Source organism: Symphalangus syndactylus, chromosome 21 (assembly GCF_028878055.3).
Source record: "Symphalangus syndactylus isolate Jambi chromosome 21, NHGRI_mSymSyn1-v2.1_pri, whole genome shotgun sequence".
Lineage (NCBI taxonomy): Eukaryota > Metazoa > Chordata > Mammalia > Primates > Hylobatidae > Symphalangus > Symphalangus syndactylus.
In genome coordinates, this window is record NC_072443.2 from 7,054,438 (window position 1) to 7,075,058 (window position 20,621).

Below are 20,621 nucleotides of genomic sequence, written 5' to 3' on the forward strand. Positions count from 1 at the left end.
GCACGTTGTGCACATGTACCCTAGAACTTAAAGTATAATAGAAATAAAAAGTTTTTGCAAGCTACAATTTTAAAAAGTGATATGCAATTTATTTTAAAGAGACAAAGTAAGCACAGTTGATTATTACCTAAGTCCTCTCTGTTGTATACCAATATGTCAGATTGTAAGCATGGCTCCCCAAACTTCTTGAGGAACAAGTAACGGGTTCTGCTATGAAACCAGAAAGTGGAGACCTTGTACAATGTTAAGCAGATGATTTTATAAGTTTTTGATGAAAAGGTTGTCAATCTATACCAATTCGTAATTTCTTCACAATAGAAAATATCTTGCTAGGATGATCTCTATTTAAAAAATAAACAAACTCAAACTCAAATATGACATTATGATTCATCAATAAAACTTGCCCATCAATACAAAACAATTGTAAGACTGATTTTTTTAAACTGATTTCTATTAATTGCACAGACCTAACTGGAAATTAAAGGCTATGCTCCAGATAATTGCTTTGTTCACAGAACCTTCACTCTAATAAAGACATCCATCTTATTTTTTCTCTAGTGTTTCCTGTACTTCATATAAACCAAAGTTATTATTAATCCTAAAGTTTTATAGTTTTCTTTATATGCAACAGACATGCACCTGAAGCTTCAGTGGGAAATAAGAAAATTTGAATTAATACAAACCCATATATCTGTCAAATAAGAATAATGAGCTATTAGTTAATTAAGAGTTTACTTTGTTATTTTTTAAAAAGATAAAGGGGAGTTGGGGCTGTTAGAGGGGGAACCTTATCTTGAGTGACATCTAGTGGACTGCTGCAAAATGACATTTTTAAAGGTTCCTTTTTTAAAAAAAATAATTTCAACTTTTATTTTAGATTCAGAGGGTACACATTTTTTAAGTTGAAGCTACTATAGATAGAGTAGCTATAACACGTTAACACTTTGCTTTTGTGCAAGTAAAATAATAATATACTCAAAAAACCTTTATGTAAGCAGCAAAATTATTTTCAAAGGGAAATTACAGACGACCTAGAAAATCTATAAATGGAAAAAATATCTTAATTTAAAAAAAATTCCTATAAACATAATTGCTTATGTTGTAATATATTATTACTGGAAAAAAGTTTTTAATACTTTTGAAAGCCATTAATAGTTGAGATCTCTATTTTAAGTAAATAAAAGTATATACTCTGTATTTTTACTCTAAAACCTCAATCTTGGAATCTTTAAACTTTTGTTTTATTGCTAAATTAAGAAGCTAATTTATTTTATCAGAAACACTTATTCTCACTGTACATTTTCATTTGTGATTATGTGAAGTGCAAAGTCGTAGTCTTTTGTTAATAGTGGAACATTGGCATATTTTCTCGTTGTTCCTTGACTATCATTTTTCAGTAACATATAAAATAAGAGTATTCTGGGTGATTTCCGTTGCTTTATTTCTGTTTAGCTCTTTGCCTTGAGGTCACATTGATTTTGCATTGTTGTTGATGTTTTTTCATCTCCATTCATACTGTGTCTATTGGTAACACATTTGGTGCTTGACCTTTATTTTGTTTCAGTGTCTCTTTGTAAAATTTCCTCTCAATTCGGTTTTTCGTATGCCTTCTACAACCCTGTTCATCTCATCGGAATTTTCCTTTCTGTGTCATTTAGTTCATGTACCTTCGGATGTATTCTAAATTTCCTTGCATTGTTCTTACCACCTTAAGCCTGTCTCTGTCTGTTTAAATGTTTGCCACTAATCCAAACACTCTCACAGGAGAGAACAAGTGGTGATCCTTAATTATTTTCCTTAATATATCATTTTTCTCTCTAGTCAAACACTGTTTACTCGTTTGTCATATCCACTTTCCTGCAGTTCCAAAGGTGATAACTGAGTAATTAAAAAAAATTTTTGATACTTCACTTTAAGAATATTGATATTTGCTTAAAGGAATTTCCTTAACTAGCTTTATCACCATTTTTTTCCTCATTTGTAAAATAGAGTATTTTTTTTAATTTTATTATTATACTTTAGGTTTTAGGGTACATGTGCACAATGTGCAGGTTTGTTACATATGTATCCATGTGCCATGTTGGTTTGCTGCACCCATTAACTCGTCATTTAGCATTAGGTATATCTCCTAATGCTGTCCCTCCCCCTTCCCCCACCCCACAACAGTCCCCGGAGTGTGATGTTCCCCTTCCTGTGTCCATGAGTTCTCATTGTTCAATTCCCACCTATGAGTGAAAACATGTGGTGTTTGGTATTTTTGTCCTTGAGATAGTTTACTGAGAATGATGTTTTCCAGTTTCATCCATGTCCCTACAAAGGATATGAACTCATCATTTTTTATGGCTGCATAGTATTCCATGGTGTATATGTGCCACATTTTCTTAATCCAGTCTATCGTTGTTGGACATTTGGGTTGGTTCCAAGTCTTTGCTATTGTGAATAGTGCCACAATAAACATACGTGTGCATGTGTCTTTATAGCAGCATGATTTATAGTCCTTTGGGTATATACCCAGTAATGGGATGGCTGGGTCAAATGGTATTTCTAGTTCTAGATCCCTGAGGAATCGCCACACTGACTTCCACAATGGTTGAACTAGTTTACAGTCCCACCAACAGTGTAAAAGTGTTCCTATTTCTCCACATCCTCTCCAGCACCTGTTGTTTCCTGACTTTTTAATGATGGCCATTCTAACTGGTATGAGATGGTATCTCACTGTGGTTTTGATTTGCATTTCTCTGATGGCCAGTGATGATGAGCATTTTTTCATGTTTTTTGGCTGGATAAATGTCTTCTTTTGAGAAGTGTCTGTTCATGTCCTTTGCCCACTTTTTGATGGGGTTGTTTGTTTTTTTCTTGTAAATTTGTTTGAGTTCATTGTAGATTCTGGATACTAGCCATTTGTCAGATGAGTAGATTGCAAACATTTTCTCCCATTCTGTAGGTTGCCTGTTCACTCTGATGGTAGTTTCTTTTGCTGTGCAGAAGCTCTTTAGTTTAATTAGATCCCATTTGTCAATTTTGGCTTTTGTTGCCATTGCTTTTGGTGTTTTAGACATGAAGTCCTTGCCCACACCTATGTCCTGAAATTAGCAAACTCAAGTTCTTTCAGGGTTACTGAGGAAATACAGCTTGTTGTCTATGCCCTGAAATGATTAATCTAATGATATCACATGTGAAGCAACAACAAAGAAGATAATAAATAATCAAGTGCTAAATTTTGGAGTATTAACACACGTGTTATATTAAAAATTTAGAGAAGGTAGAGAACAAGAAGGAAAGAGTGGTATTAAGGAACTCATGGAAAGGGTAGAACTTACTTGCTATCATTTTAATGTTTGTATCCTCCTTAAATTTCTATGTTGAAATTCTAACCCCTAAGGTGACTGTATTAGGAAGCAGGGAGACTCTTGAAAAATGCCCAGACCATGAAGGTGAAATTCTCACGGATAGGATGAATTCCTTTATAAAAGAGGCCCCAAAGGGCTTCCTTATGTCTTTTACCATGTTTCTACACAGCAAGAAAGTGCCCTTTTTGAACCAGAAAGTGGACTCTCACTAGAAACCAAATTTGCAGGTACCTTGATCTTGGACTTCCTGGCCTTTAGAACTATGAGAAATAAATTTGTTGTATATAGCTATCCAACTTACAGCATTTTATTAAAGCAGCTAGCACTCTAAATGGACAAAGTCTTTAAATCATTTGAAAATAAATAGAAATAAAACGTATAATTTATTTGTTTTTCATAATTATCTATATTTTCTTATAAATAAATGCTTTCTCCCATAAGTCCTACCTCCAGAGTATTAATTTTACGTCTTTTAACACATAAGTAAATAATAGATAAATAATAAACTTGTATTTAAGAATATTTTATAGTAAAAATAAGAAAGGATTAAGCAAAGTTCATTGTCATTTTCTAGCATTTCTAAACATTTGATGTGATGTTAATATTCCTTGTCTTAGACTACATAAAACAATAATATAAATTTTAGATATGTTGATAATTAGGTTCCCATTTTTAAAAGCCTGAATATTGGAATAGTGATTGGAGAGAAGGGAAGAAATCAGTGAGCTTATGGAGAAAAGAGAGGAAGTCAGTGAGCTCATAGAATTCAGGGCAAACATGACACCAAGGGGAGAAGAAAATAGAGTGTGCCTGAAGAAAGTTGTAGCAAACATCTTAATTAAATCAAGAAGCATATATGGGGAGTAAAAAACAAAAAAACAAAACAGGCAAACAGACAACATGAAAGTACTTGAAACCGTGAAAATTTTAGCATCAGGAGAAAAAAATCATCTCGTAAGTAGTAAATATGGTCATTATTGTTTTCACCAAGTAGCCACTAACAGTTTTTAAGAGGTGGAATAACTTGATCAAAGTACTATTAAATGCCATAAAACTGATCCTGGTACATATTGGAGAAATAAACCAATAGATTGGGAGATCATTAAATGAGCATCACACAGGCCCAGGTCTGAAATCCTGGTGAGCCTTGTCTAAGATGCAGAGTGTTCAGTTTAGAGAAGCAAGGATAGAAAACAGACATTTCAAGAAGAAAAAGCTTAATGAAACTCTAAGACTATCTGCAATTCTGTCAACATAGGTTTTTATTTGAAATCGCAAAACAAAATTATCGCTGATTAATTAGTCAAGAGTTAATTAAACAGCTTTTGTGTAGCTCACAGGATCATTTGGAAACCTGGAAGTAGACTCAAGCCAAAGCTTCCAGGAGCAATATCTTAAAAAATGGTGTCCGAAGCAATCATTACTATTGGTGTTACTCTGTGAGCACTGGAGAAAACAGCTTGCTATGTTGCCTTTCTCTAGCAAAATGAGTACATTACGGTGTTTTATGTCATAAGGTGGATTTCCAAATCAAGATCTCACGTGGACAAGTCTGACTGACAAAGTCTTCATCACATGCTTATAGGTTAGTTGTAAAATACACTGCAGAGGTGAGATGAGATCCACAAAGGCTGTCACTGATCAAACATAGCAAGAATACTCAGAACAAGCTGTTCTTGGCATCTTCTTCTAGCTATTGTGTAGTATATCGTTTTGAACCAAACTTCTTACTGAGAACAACTAGAAAATATGGAGAAGATTCAAGAAAAGTTATTGTTTGAAGATCAGTTTACAGGATTAGAACCTGAGCAGAAGTTTGACATATGTCAAAAGAAAAATTGGCCAGGTGCAGTGGCTCAGGCCTCTAATCCCAGTACTTTTGGAGGCCAAGGTGTGTGGATCATCAGAGGTCAGGAGTCTGAGACCAGTCTGGCCAATTTGAAAGAAAGAAAGAAAGAGAGAGAGAGAAAGATAGAGAGAAAGAAAGAGAAAGAAAGAAAGAAAGAAAGAAAGAAAGAAAGAAAGAAAGAAAGAAAGAAAGAGAAGAAAGAGAAAAAAGAGAAAGAAAGAAAGAAAGAAAGAAAGAAAGAAAGAAAGAAAGAAAGAAAGAAAGAAAGAAAGAAAGAAAGAAAGGAAAGAAAAGGAAAATCAAAATTTCATATCTTCTTAATAGGAAGAGAAGATTAAATTCTACAGAGCCTTAAATGACCTCTAAAACTTTCAATCTGCAATGTCTTCTGTTCATTGAAGTACACAGAAAGATAAGTTAAAAACTAGATAAACTTTCAATAAAAGTTAAGAGAAAACTTATATAATAGGAGAGGACCGGAGATCAAGACCATCCTGGCTAACACGGTGAAACCCCATCTCTACTAAAAAATACAAAAATGATCCAGGTGTGGTGGCGGGCACCTGTAGTCCCAGCTACTCGGGAGGCTGAGGCAGGAGAATGGTGTGAACCCAGGAGGCGGAGCTTCCAGTGAGCTGAGATCATGCCACTGCACTCCAGTCTGGGTGACAGAGCGAGACTCCATCTCAAAAAAAAAAAAAAAAAGAGTATATGCAGCATATGGGTGAAAATATTTAACACATGCAAATGGAGTCCTAGAAGGGAGGACTAGGAGAGAAGCAGGCAATATTTAAAGACTGAGAATTATTATTTTTTAATTAAATTGTTTTTTAAGATGTATGTGGGTACATAGATGTGTATATTTATGGTGTACATGAGATGTTTTGATACAGACAAGCAATGTGAAATAAACATATATGGAGAGTGCGGTATCCATCCCCCCAAGCATATGCCCTTTGAGTTACAAACAACCCAATTACACTCTTTATTTTAGGATGTACAATTAAGCTATTATTGATTATATTCACCCTATTGTGCTATCGAATAGCAGGTCTCATTCATTCTTTCTAACTTTTTTTTTTGGTACCCTTTAACCATCCCCACTTCCCCTCCAACTCCCTACTACTTTCCCCAGCCTCTGGTAACTGTTCTTTTACACTCAATTAATACGTACATGAGTTCAATTGTTTTGATTTTTATATCCCACAAGTGAGTGAGTGCATGGGTTTGTCTTTCTGTGCCTGGTTTACTTCACTTAACATCTGCAGTTCCATCCCTGTTGTTGCAAATGGCTGGATCTCATTCTTTTTTACGACTAAACAGTACTCCATTGTGTGTACATGTACTACATTTTCTTGATTCATTCAACTGTTGATGGACACGTATGCTGCTTTCAAATCCTGGCCATTGTAAACAGTGCTGCAGCAAACAGCAGTGTAGTTATCTCTTTGATACACTGATTTCCTTTCTTTGGGGTATATACCAAGTAGTGGGATTGCTGAATCATATGGGAGCTTAATTTTTAGTGTTTTGAGGAACCTCCAAACTGTTCTCCCTAGTGGTTGTACTAGTTTTATTTCCATCAACAATGTACAGGGTTCCGTTTTCTTCACATCCTCGTCTGCATTTGTTATTGCCTGTCTTTTGGATATAAGCCATTTTAACAAGGGTGAGGTGAAATCTCATTGTGTTTGATTTGCATTTCTCAGACGATCCAGTAATGTTGAGCACCTTTTCATATGCCTCTTTGCCATTTTTATGTCTTATTTTGAGAATTGTCGATTCAAATCTTTTGCCCATTTTTTAATTGGATAATTAGATTTTTTCCTATAGAGTTGTTTAAGCTCCTTATATATTCGGTTATTAATCCCTTGTCAGATGGGTAGTTTGCAAATATCTTCTCCCATTCTGTGCATTGTCTCTTTACTTTGTTGACTGTATCCTTTGCTATACAGCCATTTTTTAACTTGATGTGATCCCATTTGTCCATTCTTGTTTTGGTTGCCTGTGCTTGTGGGCAATTTCTCAAGAGGTCCTTGTCCAGACCAATGTGCTAGAGAGTTTCTTCAATGCTTTCTTGTAGAAGTTTCATAGTTTGAGGTCTTAGATTTAAGTCTTTAAACCATTTTGATTTGATTTTTTGTAGATAGTGAGAGACTGGGGTCTAGGCTCATTCTTTTGTATATGGCTATCAGTTTTTTCAGCACCATTTATTGAAGAGCCTGTCCTTTCCCTAGCTTATGTTCTTGGCACCTTTGGCAAAAATGAGTTCACTGTAAGTAAGTGTGTGCATTTGTTTCTAGGTTCTCTGTACTGTTCCAGAATGTGTTTCTGAGAGGAGGTGATAGCCGGGCTTCCTGGGTCGAGTAGGGGCTTAGAAATCTGCGAAACTTACTTATTTCTTGCATCAGGACTTCTTTTGGTCCTGGATAAATAATATTAAAGATATATGCTTAAAATATTCCTAACACTAGGATTTGTGCATGTGTTTTCTTTCTCAAGAAAGCTATAAACAGCAAAAATTTTGTTGCAAGTTTCCCTGTATCCTCTCTCCCTCTCTTCCTTCCCCCTCCCCTGAAACTAAAAATAATGTTAAATGCCCATTTTTCCAGGGGGCCTTATCTATGCTCCCAATTCCAATTCCTTTTAAACATACTTTGTAAAGTCCTGTGAGATCCTGTCTCCTTTGCCATGCTGCTGCAAGGTCATAAAGTAGATAAAACCTAAGTTGCAATTTCAGTTTTCTTCAAAATCTAAGACACGTCACAAAATAATTTACTGCCTTTGTTTCTCGCTCTAGTAACATCTTCCTGCCACGTGTATTTTCTGCCTTAAAGAGTTTAAAAGATAATCACCCAAAACCAACAGTAGCTGCCCATTAAAGACCCCTTCCACGCTGTAGAAGCTTTGTACTGTCACTCTGCCCAATGAAGCTTACAGCTTTTTTTTCTCTTAGTCTGTGTCTCCGTCACTCGCCCCAAGCAGCCACCGCACCAATTCTTTGGCATGGCTAATGCAAGAACCTTTACCATTACATTTTGGCAAGCCAGCCAGGAGATCCAGGAAAGGCATCTAGATTGTCACATGGTGAGTACAATCGGACCTCTTTTGCTTGCTATTCTGTCCTGTCCTTCCTTAGAATTAGGAGGCTAAATACCAGGCACCTGTATTAAGGCCACTTAAAGGCAATTAGCAAGGCTGCCCGACTAAAGACACAGGCTGTCTGGAAAAGGGCTCTCTAACAACCCCCTACCTTTCGGGGTTAGGAGCATTGGTTAGCCTGGACCCAGTTCTAACTCTTTCGCTTTCCATGGTGGTCCCAAAGTACACCCTGCAGTGCTCACCAGATGTCCTAGTCTCCCAGAGATCCTGGTTGAGACCATGGCCCCACCAGAGGCCCCCCCTGCAGGGGTTGCTGAGCATAAGACAGCCACATCTTCTGACCCCTGCCATCTAGGTCCTAATGTCCGCCAGTTAGACTTCTTTTATCATCTGATAAGCAAGATTCTTCCCTTTAGGAGGGATCAACATTCCCTATTTAGAAGTCTTAAATTCTTGAGGTGACACCCAGAAGATCCCTGTTCATAGTGCCCTCCAAGGTTGAGACAAGTGTCACCATTTGATGGCTATTTGGAAGGGCCAGTTCCCCACCATAGTGTATGGTTCCCTACATCAGGACAATTTAAAGACAGGTCTGTAATTTTCTTGTGGATAGTAGAAGCCTTAAGGCATTTCCTCCATTGCTCCCCAGATAAACTTTCCCCTTCCTTGGGGCCTCTCAAGTACAATCTGTGGTGCATAAGTACAGCTCTTAGAGCCGTTAAATTTTTGTTTCAATCATTCAGTAACTAGTATTGGAAGGAAGAAAATATAGTCAGTTAGGACACAGGATACTAGTACTGCCTAAAGAGAGGGGCTTACTCCTTTAATGGCAAGTGAGGACAAAAGGCTAGAGTACAGCAGCTGTTCTCTCAGCCCTGGCCTAGAGGACACCCACCACCCCCTTTAAGTTTACTACGCCTCCTATCGCTAATTCAGAGATTTCTCCTTGAAGGACAGTTTTATGGCCAGGCCCACATAAATTAGGCCTTAGTATGCAAGCATCAGTGGTGCCCACAACCCAGGCCTTGCCTCCCTAGAACAGGTAGGACGCATTAGTAATAGGCCCACAATAAATCCAACAGTCCTTGTGCCCCATTTAGTGGTCAACAGGCACATGGCAGGGGCAAGGGAAGTTTCCATCCCGCCGGTAAGCATGGTTAAATCCAGCAGATGGAGAGCTCAGGAAAAGCAGCCATGAGCTTTGAGCACAATTAGACCTGACCCTTGGAGGACGCCCTAGAGGAAAACGAGTCCCAGGATGAACCAGGGGTGCGGGCATCCTGTGTTTAAAATTCCAGATAGGGACCACACCTTCAAAACTGGACCCCCTTTAAGATGTATCCTGAATAACTGGGACAAATTTGACCCTGAAACCTTCAAAAAAAGCTGCTGATTTTCTTCCATACCACTGTCTGGCCACAGTATTCCTTACAAAATAGAGAAACTTGCCCTCTAAAGGAAGTATTAATTATAACATCCTTCTACAACTAGATCTTTCCTGTAAACAGAAAGGTAAATAGAGTAATGTCCCTTATGTACAGGTTTTCTTTGCCCTTTGTGACAATACTGCCCTGTGCCAAGCCTGCAAGCTTTGCCCAAAAGACAGAGGCCCACAATTGCCTCCGTACTCAGGGCCTCTTCCCTCAGCCCCACTCTCCTCCCCGCACTGACTCTCCTCCATCCGGCCCCACCAAAGTGTTAAAGGCACACCGGAAAGAGAACATAAACTCCACGAGCCAGGCACCCAAAGTATGTTCCTTATGAAAAGTAAGAGGAGAATTTAAGCCCATTCACATGCATGACCCCTTCTCACTCTCAGCTTTAAAACAAATAAAAGCAGATTTAAAGAAATTCTCAGATGATCCTGGTAACTATACAGATGTCCTGCAAGGATTAAGGCAGTCCTTTAATCTAACATAGAGAGATACCATGTTACTTCGTGATCAGATCTTAAGTCCTACTAAAATGAAAAGCAACTTTAGCAGCAGCCCAGCAATTTAAAGATCTGTAGCACCTTAGTCAGGTAAACAATCGAATGGCTCTGGAGGAAAAGGAAAAACTCCCCACAGGGCAACAGGCAGTCCCCACTGTAGACCCTCATTAGGATACTGACTCAGATCATAGAAATCAGAGCCTCAGCCATTTGCTAACTTGCATTTTAGAAAGGTTGAGAAAGACTAAGAAAAACCCTATGAACTACTCAAAGCTATCCACAATTATGCAAGGAAAAAAGAAACCCCCTCCACTTTTCTAGAAAGGCTAAAGGAGGCCCTGAGAAAGTAAATCTCCCTAACTCCAGATTCTGTAAAAGGCCAACTTATTTTAAAGAATAAATTTATCACCCAATCAGCAGCTGACATTAGGAGAAAAGTCTGCTTTAAGCCCAGAGCAAAATTTGGAGACATTATTAAACCTGGCAACCTCGGTGTTCTATAACAAGGACCAAGAAGAACAGGCCAAAAAGGAAAAGCGAGATAAGAGAAAGGCTGCAGCCTTAGTCATGGCCCTCAGACAGGCAGACCTTGGTGGCTCAGAGGGAACCAAGAGAGGAGCAGGCCAATTGCCTAGTAAGTCTTGTTATCAGTGTGGTTTGCAAGGAGACTAAGAAAGATTATCCAACCAGAAACAAACCGCCCTCTCACCCATGTCCAATATGCCAAGGCAATCACTAGAAGGCGCACTGCCCCAAAAGACAAAGGCCCTCTAGGCCAGAAGCACCCAATCAGATGATTCAGCAACAGGATTAAAGGTGCCCAAGGCAAGACCCAGCTCATGCCATCACCCTCTCAGAGACCCAGGTAAGTGTGACCATTAAAGACCAGGAAGTGGACTTCCTCCTGAACACTAGCACGGCCTTTTCAGTTTTAATCTCCTTCCCCAAACGACTGTCCCCAAAGTCCTTTACTATCCAAGGACTCTTAAGACAGCCTGTAACTAGGTGTTTCTCTTGCCTCCTCAGCTGCAATTAAGAGACTTTGCTCTTTTCATGTGCCTTTCTTGTTATTCCCGAAAGTCCCACATCCTTATTAAGAAAGAACATATTAGCCAAAGCTGAGGCTATTAGCTACATAAATATAAAGAACAAATTACCCATTTGTTGTCCCCTACTTAAAAAAAGAATAAACTCTGAAGTCTAGGCCTTAAAAGGACAATTTAGAAAGGCAAAGAATGCCCATCCAGTTCAAATCAGGCTAAAAGACCCCAGCACTTTTCCTTATCAAAGGCAATAACCCTTAAGGCCTGAAGCTCATGAAGGATTACAAGATATTGTTAGACATTTAAAAGCTCAAGGCTTAGTAAAAAAATGTAGCAGTCCTTGCAACACCCCAATTCTAAGAATCCAAAAACCAAATAGTCAGTAGAAACTAGTGCAAGGCCTCAGAATCATCAATAAGGCAGTAATTCCTTTATATCCTGCTGTACCCAACCTCTATACGCTACTCTCTCAGATACCAAAAAAAGCAAAATAGTTCACTGTTCTAGACCTCAAAGACACCTTCTTCTGCATTCCCCTGCACTCTAACTCCCGGTTCATGTTGCCATTTCATTAAGGAGTCAGAAATCGTTACTAAAAAGGTCAAAGAAATAAGAAAACAGAAAGTAAAAAAAAAAAAAGAGCTTAAACACTCAAGACCCTAGAATATGTTTAACCAATAGATACCTTGGCTTCTCCCCTTTCTAGGCCCTGTAACAGCCATCCTACTATTACTCACCTTTAGGTCTTGCATTTTTAACCTCCTTGTCAAATTTGTTTCCTCCAAGATTGAGGCCATCAAGCTACAAATAGTCTTATAAATGGAACCTCAAATGAGCTCAACTCATGGCTTCTACTGAGGACCCCTGGATTGACCCGATGGTCCTTCACTAGCCTACAAAATTTCCCTCTGAAAGACACCACAACTGCAAGGCCCCTTCTTCGCCCCTAATCAGCAGGAAGTAGCCAGAACGACCGCCGCCCAGTTCCCAACAGCAGTTAAATCCTGCATCAGGATTTCCTTCGTTCCTGGATAAATAATATTAAAGAATATGCTTAAAATATTCCTAACACCAGGATTTGTGCATGTGTTTGCTTCCCCAAGAAAGCTATAAACAGCGAATATTTTGCTCTAAGCATCCCTGTGTCCTCTCTCCCTCTCTCCCTTCCCTCTCCCCTGAAACTAAAAAGAATACTTTGTAAAGTTCTGTAAGATCCTGTCTCCTTTGCCATGCCACTGCAAAGTCATAAAGTAAATAAAACCTAAGTTGCAATTCCAGTTTTCCTCAAAATCTAAGACGTCACAAAATAATTTACTGCCTTTGTTTCTCCCTTTAGTAACATCTTCCCGCTGCACGTATTTCCGCCTTAAAGAGTTTAAAAGGCAATCACCCAAAACCAACAATGGCTACCCGCTCAGGACCCCTTCCACGCTGTAGATGCTTTGTACTGTCACTCTGCTCAATGAAGCTTACAGCTTTTTTTCTCTTAGTCCGTGTCTCCATCACTTGCAGTGGGCAGCCGCCACACCAATTCTTTGGCGTGGCTAACGCAAGAACCTTTACCATTACAGTTCTTTAAGTTTTGTTCTTCTTGCTTAGGATATCTTTGATTATCCTGGGTCTTTTGAGATTCCATATATATTTCAGGATTATTTTTCTATTTTTCTGAAGAATGCCATTGATATTTTGATAGACATTGCATCGAATCCCAAAGATTGCTTTGGGTATTATGAACATTTTAGCAATGTTAATTCTTCCAATCCATGAATATAAAATATTTTTCCACTTTTGGTTCCCTTTTCAGTTTCCCTTATTAGTGTTTTATACTTTCCATTATAGAGATCTTTCACTTCTTTGGTCAATTCCTAGCTATTTAGTTTTACGTATGGCCATTGTAAATGGGATTACTTTTTTATTTCTTTCTCATGTCATTTATTGTTAACATATAGAAATGGTACTGATTTTTGTGTGTTGATTTTGCATCCATAAACTTTACTGAATTTGTATATCAATTCTTATAGTTTTTCTTTTGGAGTTTTTAGGTTTTTCTAAATATAAGATCATATCATCTGCAAGCAAGGATAATTTGACTTTTTTCTTTCCAATTTGGATGCCCTTTATTTCATTCTCTTTTCTGATTGTTCTAGCCAGAACTTCCAGTAGTATGTTGAGTAATATTGATGACAGTGGGCATCCTTGTCATGTTCCAGATCTTAGAGAAAAGGCTTCTTAAGTTTTTAATCATTCATTGTGGTACTACTGGTAGGTCTGTTGTATATGGCTTTCATTATGTTGAGGTATGTTCCTTCTATCCCCAGTTTCTTGAGAGTTTTTTCATGAAGTTATGTTGAATTTTATCAAATACTTTTTCATCATCAATTAAAATGATCATATGGTTTTTATCCTTTATTCTGTTGATATGGTGTACAGTTGATTTTGAGCTTTGCTTTTGCTTTTCTAGATATTTTAGATGCATCATATGGTCTTTATCCTTCATTCTGTTGATATGATGTATCATGTTGATTGATTTGTGCATGTTTAATCACCCTTGCATCCCAGGGATAAATCCCACTTGCTCATGATGGATCATCTTTCTAACACATTGTTAAATTTTGTTTGCTAGTACTTTGTTGAGGATTTCTGTATCAGTATTCATCAGTGTTACTGCCCTGTAGATTTCTTTTATTCATGTGTCTTTGTCTGGTTTTAGGGTCAGGGTAATATGGGCCTCATAAAATGAGTTTGGAAGTATTCCCTCCTCCTTTATTTTTTGGAATAGTTTGAATTGTATTAGTATTAGATTTTTTTTTTTTAAATGTTTGGTAGAATATAGCAATGAAGCCATCAGGTCTTGGGCTTTTCTTTACTGGAAGACTTTTTATCATAGCTTTGATCACATTACTTGTTACTGGTCAGTTCATGTGTTGGATTTTTTTTTTTCCTGATTCAATCTTGGTAGGTTGTATATATCTAGGAATTTGTCTATTTCTTCTAGATTTTCCAATTTTTTGGCATATAGTTGCTCACAGTAGCCCCTAATAATCCTTGAATTTCTGCAGTAACATTTGTAATGTCTCCTTTTTCCCGGTTTTGTTTATTTGGATCTTCTCACCTTTTTTCTTAGTCTGGCTAAAAGTTTGCCACTTTTGTTTAACTTTTCAAAAACCAACTCTTTGTTTCATTAATCTTTTGTATTTTCTTTTCATGTCAATTACATTTCTTTGACCTCTGATCTTTATTATTTCTTTTCTTCTACTAATTTTGAGCTTGGTTTGTCCTTGCGTTTCTATACCTTTTAGATGCATCATTACATTGTTTATTTGAAAATTTTCCTCTTTTTTGAGGTAAGCACTTATACATATAAATTTTCCTCTTATTACTGCTTTTGCTGTATCCCATACATTTTGGTATGTTATGTTTCCATTATTATTTGCTTCAAGAAATTTTTCAATTTACTTCTTAATATTTTCATTGACCCACTGGACATTCAGGAGCATACTGTTTAATTTTCATGTATTTGTATATTATCCTAAATTCCTCCTTTAATAATTTCTAGTTTTGTTCCATTTTGGTCAGAGAAGGTGCTTGATATTATTTCAATTTATTTGTAAGTCTTAAGACTTATTTTGTGACCTAACATATAGTGTCTCCTTGAGAATAATCCACATGCTGAGAAAAATAATGTGTATTTTGCAGCTCTTGGATAAATGTTCTGTAAATATCTATTAGATCTGTTTGGTCTATGCTGCAGATGAAGTCCAACATTTCTTTGTTGATTCTTTCTGGAAGTTCTGTCCAATGGTGAGAGTGGGGTGTTGAAGTCTCCAGCTATTATTGTATTGGGACCTATCTCTCTCTTTCGCTCTAGTAATATTTCCTTTGTATATCTGGGTGCTCCTGCCTTGGGTGTATATATATTTAAAATTGTTATATCTTTTTGCTGAATTGACCCTTTACCACTATATAGTGACCTTCTTCATCTCTTCTTATTGTTTTTGTCTTGTACTCTATTTTGTCCAAGTATAGTGACTCTTGCTGTTTTTTGGTTTTCATTGGCATGGAATATCTTTTTCAATCCCTGCATTTTCAGTCTATACGTGTCTTTATAGTTGAAGTGTATTTCTTATGGGCAAAAGATCAATAAGTCTTGTTATTTTATCCATTCAGCCAGTCTATGATTCTTTGGTGGAGACTCTAGTCCACTTACAATCAGTTATTAATGATAAGTAAAAGAACCTACTCTTGCTGTTTTATTATGTGTTTTCTGGTTGTTTTGTGGTCTTCTCTTCCTTCTTTTTCTTTCTGATCGAAGTACTCCCTTTAGCATTTCTTTTAGGACTGGTCTGGTATTGATGAAATCCCTCAGCTTTTGTTTGTCTGGGAAAGTCTTTCTTTCTCCTTCATGTTTGAAAGATATGTTAACTGGATATACTATTCCAGGGTAAAAGTTTATTTCTTCAGCACTTTAAATGTGTCATGCCACTCTCTCCTGGCCTGTAAGGTTTCCACTGAAAAGTCTGCTGCCAGACATATTGCAGTTCCATTATATGCTATTTGTTTCTTTTCTCTTGCTGCTTCTAGGGTCCTTTCTTTATCCTTGATCTTTGGGATTTTGATTATTAAATGCTTTGAGGTAGTCTTCTTTGGGTGATATCTGCTTGTTGTTCTACAACCTTCTTGTACTTGGATATTGATACCCTTCTCTAGGTTTGGGAAGTTCTTTTTTATCTTTTTGAATAAACTTTCTAAATCTATCTCTTTCTCTACCTACTCTTTAAGGCCAATAGCTCTTAGATTTGCCCATTTGGGGCTATTTTCTGAATCCCGTAGGCATACTTAATTGCTTTTTATTCTTTTTCTTTTGTCTCCTCCAACTGTGTGTTTTCAAATAGCCTGTCTTCAAGATCAAGCTCACTCATTCTTTCTTTTGCTTGATCCATTCTGCAATTAAAGGACTCTGATGCATTCTACAGTATGCCAATTGCATTTTCAGCTCCAGAATTTCTGTTTATTTTTTAAAATTTATTTCCATCTATTTGTTAAGTTTATCTTATAGAATTCTGAATTCCTCCTTTTTGTTATCTTGAATTTCCTTGAGTTTCTTCAACGCAGCTATTTTGAATTATCTACCAAAAACGTCACATATCTCTGTTTCTCCAGATTGGTCTCTGATGTCTTATTTAGTCCATTTTTTGAGGTTATTTTTTCATCAATGGTGTTGATATTAGTACATGTTCTTCAGTGTCTGACCATTGAAGAGTTAGGGGTTTATTGTAGTAATCTCTGTATGGCCTTATTTGTAGCCATCCTTCTTTCGAAGGCTTTCCAGATATTTGAAATGACTTGGGTGTTGTGATCTAAGCTTTTTCTGCTTTAGAGGGCACCCAAAGCCCAGTAATGCTGTAGTTCTTGCAGACTCACAGAGGTACCTCCTTGAAGGTCAAGTATAAGACCAAGGAGAATTCTCTGGATTACCTGGAAGATACTCTTGTTCTCTTTCCTTACTTGCTCCCAAACATACAGTCTCTGCCTCTGTTCTAAGCCACCTAAAGCTGGGGATGGAGGGATACAAGAACCCCTGTGGTCACCATCCCTATTACTGCACTAGGTCAGATCTGAAGCCAGTACAGCCCTGGGTCTCACCCAAGGCCTGCTGTAACCTCTCCCTGGCTACTGCCCACATTTGCTCAAGGCCCTGGGGCTCTACAATTAGCCCCAGGTGGCAAAGCCAACAGAGTCAATGTTCTTCCCTTCAAGGCAGCGAGGTTCCCCAAGCCTCAGGTTGGTCCACAAGTGTTGTTCAGGAGTCAGGGACTATAGTCAAAAACCTACCTGGTATTCTATTGTACTGCAGCTGAGCTGACACTCAAACCAGAAGATGCAGTTCTTCCTACTCTTCTCTCCCTTTTCCAAAGGCAAAGAAACCTTACCCCATATCCACTGCCATCCCTGGCCATGAGGGGTACTGCCAGACTGCATCCATGTTCCCTTAAGGCCCAAGGCCTCTCTTATGTCAGCTTGTAGTGAATGTTGACTGGCCTGGGACTCATCATTCAGGGTACTGGGCTTCCCTCTGGTCCATAGCAGGTCCAGAAATGCCATCCAAGTATCAAGTCTTGAAACTAAGAACCCCAAGAGCCTCCTGTGGCAGTGTTGGTACCCAAAGTGCAACACAAAGTCCCTTTTACTTTTCCCTCTGCTCTTCTCAAGCAGAAGGAATTTAGCCCTATAGCCACCATGGCTGGTAATGTTCTGACTCTTATATGAAGCCAGAAAGTCTCAGAAGCTCACCAAAGCCCTTCATGTAGTACCTGGGTATCGCTGATGGTTATTCAGGGCCCAAGGGCTATTCAGGTTAGCAGGTGATAAATGCTAGCAGGACTGGGTCCATTCCTTCAAGGCAGTGGGTTTCCTTCTGGCCCAGAGTGTTTCTAAAAATGTTATCTGGGAGCTAGAGAGATGGAGAATTTTCTGAAATTGTCTAATGAATAGTTTTTAAAAGCTGGCTTGATAATTAAAGTAATATAAAAGAAAGCAACTGCCAATATAGGACTGTACATCCTTTAACATAGCTTTGTTTTTTCTTTCTTTCTTTCTTTTTTTTTTTTTTTTTTCTGAGACAGAGTCTCACTCCATCGCCCAGGCTGGAGTGCAGTGGCTCTATCTCGGCTCACTGCAACCTCTGCTGCCCAGGTTCAAGCAATTCCCCTGCCTCAGCCTCCCAAAGTGCTGGGATCGTCAGCATGAGTCACTGCGCCCGGCTTAAAATAGCTTTCATAAGTTAAGATAGTAAATATATTTAAAGAAAAGAAATTCAAAATATGAGGGAATTTTTCACCAGCTGATAGGCACTAAGGAATACCAAATGAAGTCTCTAGGCAGAAGGAAAATTATTCCATACAAAAAACGAAATTTGTAGAAACAAATGAAAAGCAACTGAAAAGGTAAATAGAAGAGTAAATACAAGTTGATATTAACTGAATATTAAGCCCTGAAGGATAATATTAATATCTCATGTTGTTTAAAATCTATAGAATAAGAAACCTCCAAACTATTTTCAAGAGTGGCACTTTAAAGAGTACCACTTTGTTTCCTCCATTAGTGTGTAAGCGATACTGTTTCTCTACATCCTTGTCAACATTTGATGTCATCCCTGTTTTCTACTCTTGTCATTCTGATAGGTATCCAGTAGTATCTCATTGTGGTTTACATTTTATTTACCTAATGGTAAATGCTATTAAATATCTTTTCACGTGTGTTTTTGTTGCCACTTTTATAACTTCTCCACTAAAATGTCTGTTTCTGTAATTTGTTTTCTAATTGGCTTGATTATTGTTGAATTTTGATAATGCTTTAATAAATTACAAACACAAGTCCTTTGCCAATTATGTGTTTTTTACATATTTTTGCCTAGTCTGTACCTTATTATTCTGTCATCTTGGCAAGGCTTTTGCAGAAGAAAAGTTTTTAATTTAGACAACGTCCAAATTTTTCTTTTCTTTTTCTTTTTTTTTTTGAGACAGTCTTGCTCTGTCACCCAGGCTGGAGTGCAGTGGCACAACCTCGGCTCACTGCAAGCTCTGCCTCCTAGGATCACACCATTCTCCTGCCTCAGCCTCCCGAGTAGCTGGGACTACAGGCGCCCACCACCACGCCCGGCTAATGTTTTTGTATTTTTAGTAGAGATGGAGTTTCACTGTGTTAGTCAGGATGGTCTCAATCTCCTGACCTCATGATCCGCCTGCCTCGGCCTCCCAAAGTGCTGGGATTACAAGCATGAGCCACCGTGTCCAGACTAATTTTCTTTTAAGAATCATTCTTTTGGTGTTAAGTTCAAGATTTCTTCGCTAAGTCTTAGTTCCCAAAGATTTTCTCTATAGTTTTCCTAAAAAAGATATGTACTTTAACTTTTTTAAATTTAAGTCTATGATGAATTTTCAGTTAATTTTTGTAGAGAGTGTGAGGTTGAGGTTAGGGTTCTTTTACAACTTACCATATGACATAGCAGTTGCATTTTTGCAACTTTTGGCATTATTTCAGTCAGCTTAGGCTGCCATAACAAAATATCAGAGACCTGGTGGCTTAAACAAAAGGATTTACTTCTTACTGTTCTGAGGACTGTGAAGTCCACGATCAAGATGCCAGCCACTTCAGATCCCTGGTGAGGCTCTCTTCCTGGCTTACTGATGACCAGCTTCTTGCTGTATCAGAGAAAGCAAGTGCTTTGTTGTCTGTTTGTATAAGGGAACTGATTCTACCATGAGCTATCAACTCTCATGATGTGATCTAAACATGATTACCTCTCAAATGTTCCACCTCCTAATATGGTCTTTGAGAGGACACAAACATTCAGTTCATAACAAGTATTTTTTCCAGGAAAATGAAAACTGATGTTTACTTTAAAACCCACGTACAAATGTTCGCTGTAATTTTATTATAAAAACACCATACTGGAAACAATTCAAATGTCCTTCAGTGGGTGAATGATTAGTCAACTCTGCTACATCCATACTACAGAATACTAGTAATAGAAAGGAAAGGACTATTAATATATAAAATGACCTGATAAATCTCAAAGGCATTGCAGCAAGTGACAAAAGTCCATTTTAAAAAGTTACGTACTGTGTAGTTCCATTTATATAACATTCTTGAACTGACAAAATTATAGAGATGCTGAGAAAATTAGTGATTGCCAGGAACTAAGGACCAAGGGATAGAGGCAAAGATTGATGTGGCTATCAAAAAGAATCCTTGTGAAGATTGTACAGTTCTCTATCTTAACTCAGGCGGTTACATAGATTATACATGTAACAAATTTGTGTAGAACCAAATGTGCATATGCATGCAAGTAAATGTGAGAAAATACTAATAAAGTTGGTGTACTATACCAGTGTCAATTTTCTAATAGTAATATTTTACTATTGTTATGTTAGATGATAGCACTGGGATAAACTGAGTAACGAGTACAGGAAACCTCCCTTTATTATTTCCCAAAGTTGTGTGTAAATCAATAATTATTGCAAGATAAAATAATACACACACAGAATAAAAATACAGAAAAATATAGAATTAAAATATAGAAAGACAGTAATTTAAAAAGAGAAAAGTAAACCAAGTGGAAAGATAGAAATGAAAATAAAGTTTACAATAGTGACTGATCAAAAAATAACAACTATCAGAGCATAGCAGAAAGAATCAAAATCAGTAAAAGTTGCTTCTCTGATACACAATGGATTTACGAAATTTTGTTAAGACTGATCAAGAATTTAAAAAATACAAAATCATTAGGAATTAAAAACAGGAACATTACTACATATAGTCTAAATGTTAATAATATAATAAAG

General features: G+C 37.5%; 1 long non-coding RNA gene across 2 annotated transcripts in view; it reads right to left on the reverse strand.

The window, feature by feature from the left end:
- LOC129471381 (uncharacterized) overlaps positions 1 to 20,621 on the reverse strand; it is a 56,735-nt gene that overhangs the window by 16,228 nt on the left and 19,886 nt on the right. Inside the window, exon 1 of one of the 2 annotated variants that reach the window (XR_010118555.1) lies at positions 128 to 232. The exons of the other annotated variant lie outside the window; for it this stretch is intronic. This is a non-coding gene — a long non-coding RNA (uncharacterized lncRNA). Of the gene's footprint in view, positions 1 to 127; positions 233 to 20,621 lie in introns of those variants that run through there. 2 annotated transcript variants of the gene reach the window in all.